Here is a 12056-nt window from a genome sequence, read left to right on the forward strand (position 1 = left end):
GTTGCATTTGGAGAGTCGCTGTGTGCCCAAACATTGGAGCTCCCCCAAGAGTGACCCCATTTTGGAAACTAGACCCCCAAGGCACCTATCTAGATGCATAGTGAGCACTTGGAACCCCCAGGTGCTTCACAAATTGATTCGTAAAAATGAAAAAGTGTTTTTTTTTCACGTTTTCATTTTTACGAATCAATTTGTGAAGCACCTGGGGGTTCCAAGTGCTCACTATGCATCTAGAAAGGTGCCTTGGGGGGTCTAGTTTCCAAAATGGGGTCACTTGTGGGGGAACTCCAATGTTTGGGCACACAGGGGCTCTCCAAACACAACATGGCGTCGCTAATTATTCAAGCAAATTTTACAATCAAAGAGTCAAATGGCGCTCCTTCCCTTCCGAGCCCTGCCGTGCGCCCAAACAGTGTTTTTTCCCCAAATATTGGGTATCTGCGTGCCCAGGGGAAATTGCACAACAAATTTTGGGGTCCATTTTTTCTTCTTGCCCCTGTGAAAATAAAAAAAATTGGGTCTAAAGTAACATTTTTGTGAAAAAAGTTAAATGTTCATTTTTTTCTTCCACATTCAAAAAATTCCTGTGAAGCACCTGAAGGGTTAATAAAGTTCTTGAATGTGGTTTTGAGCACCTTGAGGAGTGTAGTTTTTAGAATGGTGTCACTTTTGGGTATTTTCTGTCATAAAGACCTCTCAAAGTGACTTCAAATGTGATGTGGTCCCTAAAAAAATGGTTTTGTAAATTTTGTTGGAAAAATGAGAAATCGCTGGTCAACTTTTAACCCTTATAGCTCCCTAACAAAAAAAAATTTTGGTTCCAAAATTGTGCTGATGCAAAGTAGACATGTGGGAAATGTTATTTATTAACTCTTTTGTGTGACATATCTCTCTGATTTCAGGGCTTAAAAATTCAAATTTTGAAAATTGCTAAATTTTCAAAATTTTTGCCAAATTTCCGTTTTTTTCACAAATAAACGCAAGTGATATCGAAGAAATTTTTCCAAAATCATGAAGTACAATATGTCACGAAAAAACAATCTCAGAATCAGGGGGATCCGTTGAAGCGTTCAAGAGTAATTACCTCATAAAGTGACAGTGGTCAGAATTGTAAAAATTGGCCTGGTCATTAACGTGCAAACCACCCTCGGGGCTTAAGGGGTTAAGGACCTGGATATTTTTCATTTTTGAGCTTTCATTTTTTTTTCTTCCCCATCTTCCAAAAGCCATTACTTTATCTTCCTGTCAACGTAGCTGTAGGAGTGCTTGATTTTTGTGGGATGAGTTTTGAATGGTATTCACCATATAATCTACTGAAAACTGAGCAAAAAAATTGCAAGTGCGCTAGTCGCAAATTGTCTAAATTCGCCGAGATAAGCAAATGTCCTAAAATTCAACATGAATTGAATTGGCATAGAATTCTTCGGTCATCGCTAGTCTTTAGTATTTGGTAAAGCACCTTTTGCTGTTATAACCTGCTGCAAGCATGATGAATAGAACATCCGCTTCTGGCAGCGTTCCTGAAGAATCTTAGCCTAATACTCTTGGGCAACATCTTCCAGGTCCCTAACATAAAACATATAAGATAAACGTCCATCCATATTACTCTGGTTTTCAAAAATAAATGATGTGATGCACATGGAGGACGTCTCCTCGCTGGTACACAATTCACATGAGAGATTTTATAACACTTAGTCTTACCGGATGGAGTTCCACCAAATTCAAGAATACACAGATCTATCTAAGCCTAGGATTGAAGTTTCTTATGTGAACATTGGGTTCATCAGTGTCCTTCTTTCCTTCTTCCCTTCCTGTCCTTTCTTCCCTCCCCTCCTTCCCTCCCTCCCCTCTCCATTCCTTTCTTCCCTTCCTTATCTTCATTCCCTTCCCTCCTTCCCTTCCTTATATTTTCTTCTTCCCTTCCTTTCCTTCTTTCTTTCTTTCTTTCTTTCCTTCCTTCTCTTCCTTTCTCTCTCTTTCCATCCTTCCCTTCCCTCCCTCCCTATCTTTCCCATCCTTCACTTCCTTCCCTCCCTTCCCATCTTTCACATGTTCCCTCCCTTCCCTCTCTTCCCATCCTTCCCTTCTTTCCCATTCTTCCCTTCCCTCCCTTCCCTTTCCTATCTTTTCCATCCTTCCCCTCCCTCTCTTCCCATCCTTCCCTTCCCTTTCCATCCTTTCCTCCCTTCCCTTTCCTATCTTTCCTATCCTTTCTTTCCTTCCCTCTCTTTCTATCCTTCCCTTCCCTCTTTTCCCATTCTTACCTTCTTTCCCTTCCCTCTTTTCCCATCCTTCCCTTCCCCCTCTTCCCTCTTTTCCCATCCTTCCCTTCCCTTTCTTCCCATCCTTCCCTTCTCTCTCTTCCTTCTTTTCCCATCCTTCCCTTCCTTCCCTCCCTTCCCATCTCTCCCATCCTCCCCTTCCCTCCCCTATCTTTCTCATCCTTCCCATCTTTCTCATCCTTCCCTCCCTTCCCTCTCTTCCCATCCTTCCCTCTCTTCTAATCCTTCCCTTCCCTGCCTTCCCTCTCTTCCCATCCTTCCTTCCCTTCCTACCTATCCTTCCCTTCCCTTCCCTCCCTTCCCTTTCCTATCTTTCCCATCCTTCCCTTTCTTCCCTTCCTTCCCTTCCCTCCCTTCCCTTTCCTATCTTTCTCATCCTATCCTTCCTTCCCTTTTTTCACATCCTTCCCTTCCTTTTTATCCTTCCCTTTCTTCCCTTCCCTCCCTTCGTTCTCTTCCCTCTTTTCCCATCCTTTCCTTCCCTCTTTTTCCATCCTTCCCTTCCCTCTTTTCCCATCCTTCCCTTCCCTTTCTTCCCATCCTTCCCGTCCCTCTCTTCCCTCTTTTCCCATCCTTCCCTTCCCTCTTTTCCCATCCTTCCCTTCCCTTTCTTCCCATCCTTCCCTTCTCTCTCATCCCTCTTTTCCCATCCTTCCCTTCCCTCCCTTTCTCATCCTTCCCATCCCTCTCTTCCCACTCTTCCCTTCCTTTCTTTCTTTCTTTCCCTTCCCTCCCTTTCCATCCTTCCTATCCCTCCTTCCCTTTCTTCCTTCCATCCCTCTATTAAGGCTACAACTGAATCTTTCCCACATTTCAAAAACTCTGGGGTGACCCGAGAGGCGAGTAGTCCCTTCCCCACATTGATGTACAATAGTCTTCATGGATTAAGTCTTCTATGTATTATTTGTGTGCCAATGTCCATCTTTGTTTTTACATACACTTGTATGTTTAGGGGATTGTTGCCCCTTAACCATTGTTATGCCTTTTGTTTTTAAATTAATATTTTATATGAAAAAAATCATAAGACATGTGCAAATGGGACAGTTTTGCATTTTGACCTCCCAGAACAGGTAATTCCACTCCGGATTTAATTACGGACATGGTTTGATTAATCCGCACATTTCATCTTTGTATAAATAGACATGTAAATGACTTTTCTTAAAACCTCAGACACAGCAATACAGTAAACTACTGTAATAATAATCTTGATGAAAAATCAGCTGTATATGCACCCTGAGAAAATGTACCCTACCCATGTGGAATATTGTAGCATTATATTTAAGCAGACAGATTTCAGCAGCAGGAGATGATTGTGTTGATCTTGTAAGATAAAGTGACCTTAGCTATAATTCAATGGCCATAAACAGACAAGATAAATAATTATACACTCGGATTGATGTGGGCATAAAGCAGGGTGTTATTAGCTGGCTGATGGCATGTGTGGTGGTGGGTGGGGTGGTGTATGCTGTCAGGTATTTGTAGTATTGCCATATCCAGTAGAAAATGTCAAATCCATGTAAATAGTCAATATTTAGTTAAAGCGTCAAATCTGAGTAAAGTCCATGTCCGATTATCTTGGGTTATCATAGTGGTCCCAGGATTAAATGGTGCTTTCTTCCTCCTCACCGGGTTCAAGCGGTGTTAAATCCTGGAAGTGAAAGTTCTTGATTGGCTCTCCTATTATCCCGAGACTGGAGACAGAGGAGAAAAGAGCGTGTGATGAATCCATATCTGCCATACTAGTTATTATCAGAACATATCACATTCTTGCATCGCTCCCAAATCTCTGAGAAAGGTAAAAGAGTCAACAGTGTGCACTGCACTTTATGTCCCTTGGCAGGTTTTTTTTGCTTTTTCTTCTTTAGCTCACTATACTTACGCCCATCTTTATATACGACTACAGTGCCATAGTGACACATAGTCCCAGGATAGAAAATGGTGTTTAGTGCCCAAATAAAATAAAATTCACATTTCCCTGGCAATTCCCATCAGTTATTACATAAAGGTCCCAGATAGTGTCCTACACAGCCAACGTCCATTGTGCATCACACATGACCCTTTTGTTTCTTTTTTTCTTGAGGAACTAATTCAACTTTTATACAATAGAAAAACTTGGCAGTCTAAAAGTTGCAGTGAATGGAAACACGTTTATTAGACAATCCTTATGGTTGTTGTTAATGTTTTGGTCCTACATTTGGACCTTCATCAGAACTAATTGCCTCTTTGAGTAAAGGGCCATTCCTGAGCGACGAGTGTGACTTTGCTAAGCGCTACAAATGGTCTTTTCCTTTACTCAAAGCGGCAATCAGTTCTGATGAAGGTCCAAATATAGGACCAAAACGTTAACAACAACCATAAGGATTGCCTAATAAGCATGTTTCCATTCACTGCAACTTTTTGACTGCCAAGTTTTTCTACTGCATTACCTACGGGTTGGAATCCTACTTGGGTACCTCGTCCTATTACCAGGAGTGCCGTATAACTTCCTACTCAACTATTTCAACTTTTAGATCTAAAATTTTGGACAACCCACATTCCAGGCACATTAATAGAAAAGCCTCATTTTTAAAATGGCCACTTCTGGTGCAGTCAGTAGGAATGTCTGGACAAGTGAGAAGCCTTCAGTAAGGGCATTCGCTGATGGACGAAGCTTTGGAAGGCCAGAGAGGCGATGAGAGAGTGATATTTAGTACACTGGGCACTACAATACCTGTACCGGTCATTCGCTTTTGGATATAATGAATACCTGACATGATTAAGTGCTCACCGAGATGGGAACGAATACTCAACAATGGTCTTCTGAGATGTCTCCTCTGCGCTGGGCAGTATGGAGCCAATTAGTGGGGAGCGCAGGTTTCTGCAGCAGTGAATCGATGGTAGTTTGGTTTTCCTTTTAGAAAATCAATATAAGAAGTAGTAGTAAAAGGTCAACAATTTATTGTAAATTCTACTTGATCCCTGGGTAGAAGGTCAGACAGTGAGTAGAGAGGGCCAGCCCAGGACTTCAGTAGATATGGGCTTGTTAAATAGACTGGTGCCCAGTAAGACCTCTCTGTAGAAGTTAACTCTCATACGATCATACGATTGTGTCACTTACAAAATCGTATAGTCCTCTAGTGTATGAATGACCTCAGATAAGGCGACTAGTCACAGAGCTCAAGGGCCCCAATGAAAATTACGTAGTAATGCCATTTATATGCCAAGTGCCATTTATAATTCTGGTCTTTTGGGCCCTCCTGGGCACTATGCCCGATTGTGTCTGCACCATCATATAGATACACCACAGTCTATTCAGTACAGCTAGGATTGTATCCTGACCCTACAGGAATGGTCAAAAATGTGTTGTACCTGTCCTCTCCAAGTCCTGACATGTTCCAAATCTTTGCCCCAAGCAGGTTCCTCGAAGGCAATTTTGTGATAAAATATTCTGTTTTGAAGATTCTGCTTATTTCATCCTCGATTTTTTCAAGCTTTTTTCGTTTAAAAGTCACCCAGGAAACTTTAATACAGAGGCTGAATAAAGACTGTAAGGTAACAAAGATGACCGATGTAAGAAATAAGAAGATAGTCAGCACATGGTCCACACCAGGACGTGGCAACCTCAGCTCATCAGGAAATGTCTTAGAAAGGGAATTTAATGCTGGTACCTCAAAGAATCTGCGATCCCTCCATGTTGCTGATATTTGGCTTCTAGAACAGAAATACAGGAGAAAGAAAATGAAATGAGAGTTTTAGGAGGCAGAGGAGCCATGAGGACATCCTCATGGTGTACACGACAACTCATAAATGGTAGCATGTGCTTAGCATAGAGTGAAGATTGTTATTGCAGCCAAGTACACCACACGTATAGAGAAAAATGTTGATCATGACATTATGGGATTTCTAGTTTCTCCATATTTTCTAGAAGGATATCGTACTTTCCACGTGCCAAGTGGTGCCGATCCTCAAGTCCTGCTCCAAGGATAATGGCAGAGTATTTGACAGCCAGTTGTCTCAGTGCGGCTCTTGATCTCTTTTCCAGGTTGGACAACTCTGCCATTTTTTCTGGAGCGATTATGACTCTAAAAAACACCAATAAACAGCATTGTATGAAAGGCTACTCTATACAGGAGCAGCATTATGGACAATGGGCCACCCTTTTTTTCCATGTCATGACCCTTTTCATGGAGAAAGACACTTACGGCAGTAAAGATTTGGGCTTTTTTCCTCGAGATCTTTTAATTAGATGGCAGTAAACGTAATTAATCACGGCCAAGAGGAATTCATCCACTTCTTTAGATCTAAATGAAAATTATAAAAGTTAATTTTAATTAAGACACCTTGGCCCTGATTCATTATTGATGCTCCTTCGCTATTCTGGAGTCTTTTGCTCCTTTTTAGTGGCTTTAGTATTTACACTTTATTTTCTATAAGTTTTGCACCATTTTTTTCTGTTGACTTTCTTTTTAAGTCTTTTTTTTTTTTTTCTTTGATAACTTTGCTTATCTGAATATTTTAGACAGATTCATGAAATGCAAATTTAATCAAATGTCACTTTTTTTTTTGCACATCTCTCTCCAGTTCCAGTTTTCGATGCAATGACCAAGTTCAAATGACCAAACCGCGTCTGCCTATGATTTTAATTTATTTTTGGATGTGAAGACTTCTCCTTTTGTATGGTTAGATTTGCTAAATAAAGACAGAAGCTGTTACAGGAAGGATGTACTCTGCATTATCAGGTGGGAATGTCCGGGGTGGACCATACCCCTAGTAATTGTAGGCCCCGTAAGAAGACTCCTGATATCCTTGGCTTCACTACTAGATCCAGCATGAAGGTATAAATGGTTAATACTGTGGATGATATTTCGATTCTTTGAAGGTTCCCAGGATCTATAGTTTTCCACCACTATAACTTATATCAAGATGAATGGAAATAGAATATTTTGCTAGTTTTGTAGAAACAACTTACTGGAGGACAGAAGAAAACTCAGATGTTAGGCAAAGACAATGTTGTTCGTCGATCAAGGATAAGGCAACGCCTGGAAAAGAATGGCACATGAGATGGATCTGTTGGTCACCTAGTAAATTCGAAAAATCATTGGGTTCTTTCATGGTTTTCAGGTTTTTTCAATAATGGATTGATGGCACATAGACATATCATGTGCTTGTCACCTTGATGGTACTTACTCTTCACGTCTTCCAGAGTCACTTTGTCATGTCGTCTCTTCCTTGGTAGAACCATGTATATCTGTTTGAAGGTCATTGCTGAAAATGTAGTTCCTATTTCCGGTCTGAAGTAGGCGATTGATTGTCTTAAAGTGACAATAAGAGATTACGTTACTGATTTCTCAGTATGAGAACAGGTCAATATCCTTGTCAAACATGTTTGTTAAACAAGGTTTTGTTCCTAAAATTGCCACCACTACCTGATAGTCCTCTTTTTGAAGTTTCCAAAAGTGTCCTCAGTAGCCACTATTGACGTATTCATTTGCCAAAATTGAAATTTAATGCCCTGGCACAGCTTATACCAATAAGGTTTTTCGTTAAGATGGGATGAAGTGACAGTAGGGCATCTAACCACTATTACACGCATGTGATTGACCACCGATCTATTCATTTTTCTTAACGAGGAATGAGAAAGGACAAACGACTCAGGATTGAACCCTTGTACTAGAGACCATGGTGGTCCCACTGATCATACATTTATCTCCTTTACTGTGGATGATTGTGGATAAGCCTATGAACATAACATTAAATGGTTCCATTCTTATGAATGACGTAAAAAGTAATATCACTCCCCTAATTCTCTGCAGTATGTAAAGTTTCCTCATCCTCTCATTTCTCTTTTGTACGGCTATTCTAATGGTACCTGTCCACTGGGCGATCCGGAAAGAGTAGGGTCTCCTTGGATCCCATGAATATGCTGCTCCTACTACCAAGGGATTTTCTTATCTGCACATTGCTGCGTCAAAAATAGAAGTGTAATAAGAGAAGAATTATAAGGAACAGGATTCAGAGAAAGGAACAATAGATATACAGGTATAATCTTTATAAGAGACTACATGGCATCTTGTGGAAATGATTCTTACTCGTACAGCCTTATACAAACTTCAAAGTATCCTCAAGAGTCCAGATATGCAGACTGAGGACTAAGTCATCCCAACCATGAGCAATGGCTTTATAGTGCCCATATGTTTCAGAAAGGGTTAACCTTAGGACCTTGGTACGTCTTTAACTCTTTTTATTTTGGAGGATAACCCCAGCTACGAGGATATTTCTGAATGATTCCAGACTAGAGTTAATTCTAATAAATAGTATCTAACAGAATGTTACACACTTCCATATAATTCATCTACCCCGAGTCACCTGCACATCCCAGTACAAATAATTCCCAGTAATTGATCATTAAAGGGAAGCTCCACATTTATAGCCACTGTAGCTAATATATTAGACTACAAATACTTAATATCCACCTGTGAGCTGGAGAGAAAGAGAATGAGAGATGAGAACGTAGGGTCGGTTCATACCTTAGAAATTCAAGTTCCTTCTTCTCATCGTTCCACATCCATGTTCCTGTACGTGGTTTCCTTATCTGATGGGAAATTGAAGAAGAAACTTCAGATCTAATCTTAGACTGAGAACCTATTACCTGACTAATAATGAAGTCAGGAAGTGGTCAATAATGAATAATGATGAGTAGGAACGTAAACAATAATGAATGAGTAGGAATGTAAAATATGGTGGGTGGATGAGAGGTCAACGCTTCCCCAACCTCCTGTCCAGGGGAACATGTGTCATTCTTATCTCTTAATTACTGATGCAATGAATACATTTTTAAGAATAGTGTGAGACTTTAGACATAGATGAGGTTGTACAGGCAATAAATGATCTCTATGTATCACAGGGGTTGCAGGTCGAGGATTAGGTCAATTACCTGCTCTTTGGTTTTGGTATAGACCAGACTAAGGAAATCTCATTGAATCTTATCATTATTAGTCTGTTACCAAGTAACTTCTACTGTGACACATTCAGTGGGCAGAGCAACTGAACTGTGCATGGGTGTGGAAAGAGGACTATGCGTGGGTGGGGCAGCTGTACTGTGCATGGGTGCGGAAAGAGGACTATGCGTGGGTGGGGCAGCTGTATTGTGCATGGGTGCGGAAAGAGGACTATGCGTGGGTGGGGCAGCTGTACTGTGCATGGGTGCGGAAAGAGGACTATGCGTGGGTGGGGCAGCTGTACTGTGCATGGGTGCGGAAAGAGGACTATGCGTGGGTGGGGCAGCTGTATTGTGCATGGGTGCGGAAAGAGGACTATGCGTGGGTGGGGCAGCTGTACTGTGCATGGGTGGAGCAACTGAACTGGAGGAGCAACTGAACTGTGTATGGGTGGGCCAACAGAACTATTTGTGGATATTGCAACTGATCTATGTACAGGCAGGGCAAAAACCTATGCATGGGCAAAGCAACTGAACTAGGCATGAGCAGGGCAACTGAACTGTGCATGAGCAGGGCAACTGAACTGTGCATGAGCAGGGCAACTGAACTGTGCATGAGCAGGGCAACTGAACTGTGCATGAGCAGGGCAACTAAACTGTGCATGACCAGGGCAACTGAACTGTGCATGAGCAGGGTAACTAAACTGTGCATGAGCAGAGCAACTGGACTGTACATGAGCAGGGTAACTAAACTGTGCATGAGCAGAGCAACTGGACTGTACATGAGCAGGGCAACTGAACTGTGCATGAGCAGGGCAACTGAACAGTGCATGAGCAGGGCAACTGAACTGTGCATGAGCAGAGCAATTGAACTGTGCATGAACGGGGCAACTGAAAATCAGTGGGAATTTCACAGTGATGCAGCCAAAAGCTGAATCTAGTCACAGTAGTCACATAGATGCTTGGAATTAACTTATGAAAGGATACTTCTGAAAGTCACATGACCCACACCTAAATTTTAAATGGCCCCACAAGTGACAGTGTCACTGGTAGAGGAGCCAGGGATGTAAATTATGACCTAATTACCAATATGGGATTGAAGTTTGTTGTACATGGCTTGCCATGGGGAAGGGTTTGGCAGAATACACATTGTTTTTCAGAATTTTCCATGTATTTTGTCCTCAATATGAAGATCTTAAAATGAGGAGAGGATACAGGTAAGGCATTACACATGAAGGTTACAGGTTTTTAAAGCCTGAATTAGATTTTTTATCCAGACCTGACCCAAAATTCATACACCCACGTGGGCTTGACTTGGCCTAAAAAGCAGCCTTTGTGCACTTTGAGTTCATTGTGAGCAAAAACAATATACAAATGTTTGCTTTTTTGTTGTTGTTCACAATCTTTACCAGTAATTCACACCACAAGTATAGATGAGATTGTACAAGCAACAAATGATGTTATTTACCTGCGCCATGGTTGTGGCATAGAACAGAATGAGAAAATCACGAAGATTCCAATCTTTAGAATTCTGTTACCTAGTAACTGCTATTATGACACATTCAGTAGACGGGGCCACTGAACTATGTGTGGGCGGGGCAACTGAACTGTTCTTGGGCGGGGCAACTGAACTGTTCTTGGGCGGGGCAACTGAACTGTTCTTGGGTGGGGCAACTAAACTGTTCTTGGGCGGAGCAACTTAACTGTTCTTGGACGGGGCAACTGAACTGTTTTCGGTGGGGGAACTGAACTGTTCTTGGGCAGGGCAACTGAACTGTTTTTGGGTGAGGCAACTGAAATGTTTTTGGGTGAGGCAACTGAACTGTTTTTGGGTGAGGCAACTGAAATGTTTTTGGGCAGGGCAACTGAACTGTTTTTGGGTGAGGCAACTGAACTGTTTTTGGGTGAGGCAACTGAACTGTTTTTGGGTGAGGCAACTGAACTGTTTTTGGGTGGGGCAACTGAACTGTTTTTGGGTGAGGCAACTGAACTGTTTTTGGGCGGGGCAACTGAACTGTTTTTGGGTGAGGCAACTGAACTGTTTTTGGGTGGGGCAACTGAACTGTTTTTGGGTGAGGCAACTGAACTGTTTTTGGGCGAGGCAACTGAACTGTTCTTGGGCATGGCAACTGAACTTTTTGTGGGTGGGACCACTGAACTATGTGTGGGTGGAGCAACTGAACTATTTGTAGACATACACTAAGGGTATGTGCACACGGCATCATTTAGATTCTGGCTGAGCCGCTGAGTTTTCCCAGACAAAGCCGCTTTAGGCATACACTGGGGGTCATTTTCCTGAGGCCACTTTTCCATCGTTCTTACAGTAACCGATGTCTTCTCCTGTACTGTGAGGTATAGAGAGTAGAAGACGCCAGAACCCTGAAGCGATTAAATTACATGACATAAGATGGAACATGTGCACAGCAATGTCGTTTTGCCATTGTTGTGCATTATTTTATAGGGTTCTTTTGCGGTGCTTTTTCATGTGGTTTCTGGGCATAATCTGTGTGAAAAAGATACCGTGTACACATAGCCTTAGGCTGTGTTCCCACAATTAGTTTTTGGCAAGTTTTTGACACTGCACAGTTTGTTGCAGCAAAAATGCTGTGTCTTACAGTTCCAGTAAACTGGATGGGATTTATGGAAATCTCATTCCCACTGTGCTTCTATTATATTTAGCGTAAACTGACCCGCGGTGCTTGTTTCAAATCCGCAATGTGTCAATTTCTCCTGTGTATACGCTCATGCAGATTTTCCCCACAGACTTGCATTAGATGCTGAAAATCTGCAGTAAAAATTAATATAATCTGCACATGACTGTATCAGTAAAGTTTTGTCAAAACCAAATACCAGGTAGT

General features: G+C 41.8%; 1 long non-coding RNA gene across 1 annotated transcript; it reads right to left on the reverse strand.

Moving 5' to 3' along the window:
- Nucleotides 1-7447: 7447 nt before the first annotated feature.
- Nucleotides 7448-8851, reverse strand: LOC141160991 (uncharacterized). The gene is made up of 3 exons (XR_012250606.1): nt 8789-8851; nt 8131-8223; nt 7448-7573 (listed from the first exon to the last, which is right to left on the reverse strand). It is a non-coding gene; the product is annotated as an uncharacterized lncRNA (long non-coding RNA).
- Between the last annotated feature and the right edge of the window lie 3205 nt (nt 8852-12056).

Source organism: Phyllobates terribilis, unplaced genomic scaffold (assembly GCF_046119375.1).
Source record: "Phyllobates terribilis strain yellow unplaced genomic scaffold, ASM4611937v1 Scaffold_9__5_contigs__length_417890890, whole genome shotgun sequence".
Taxonomy (NCBI): Eukaryota; Metazoa; Chordata; class Amphibia; order Anura; family Dendrobatidae; genus Phyllobates; species Phyllobates terribilis.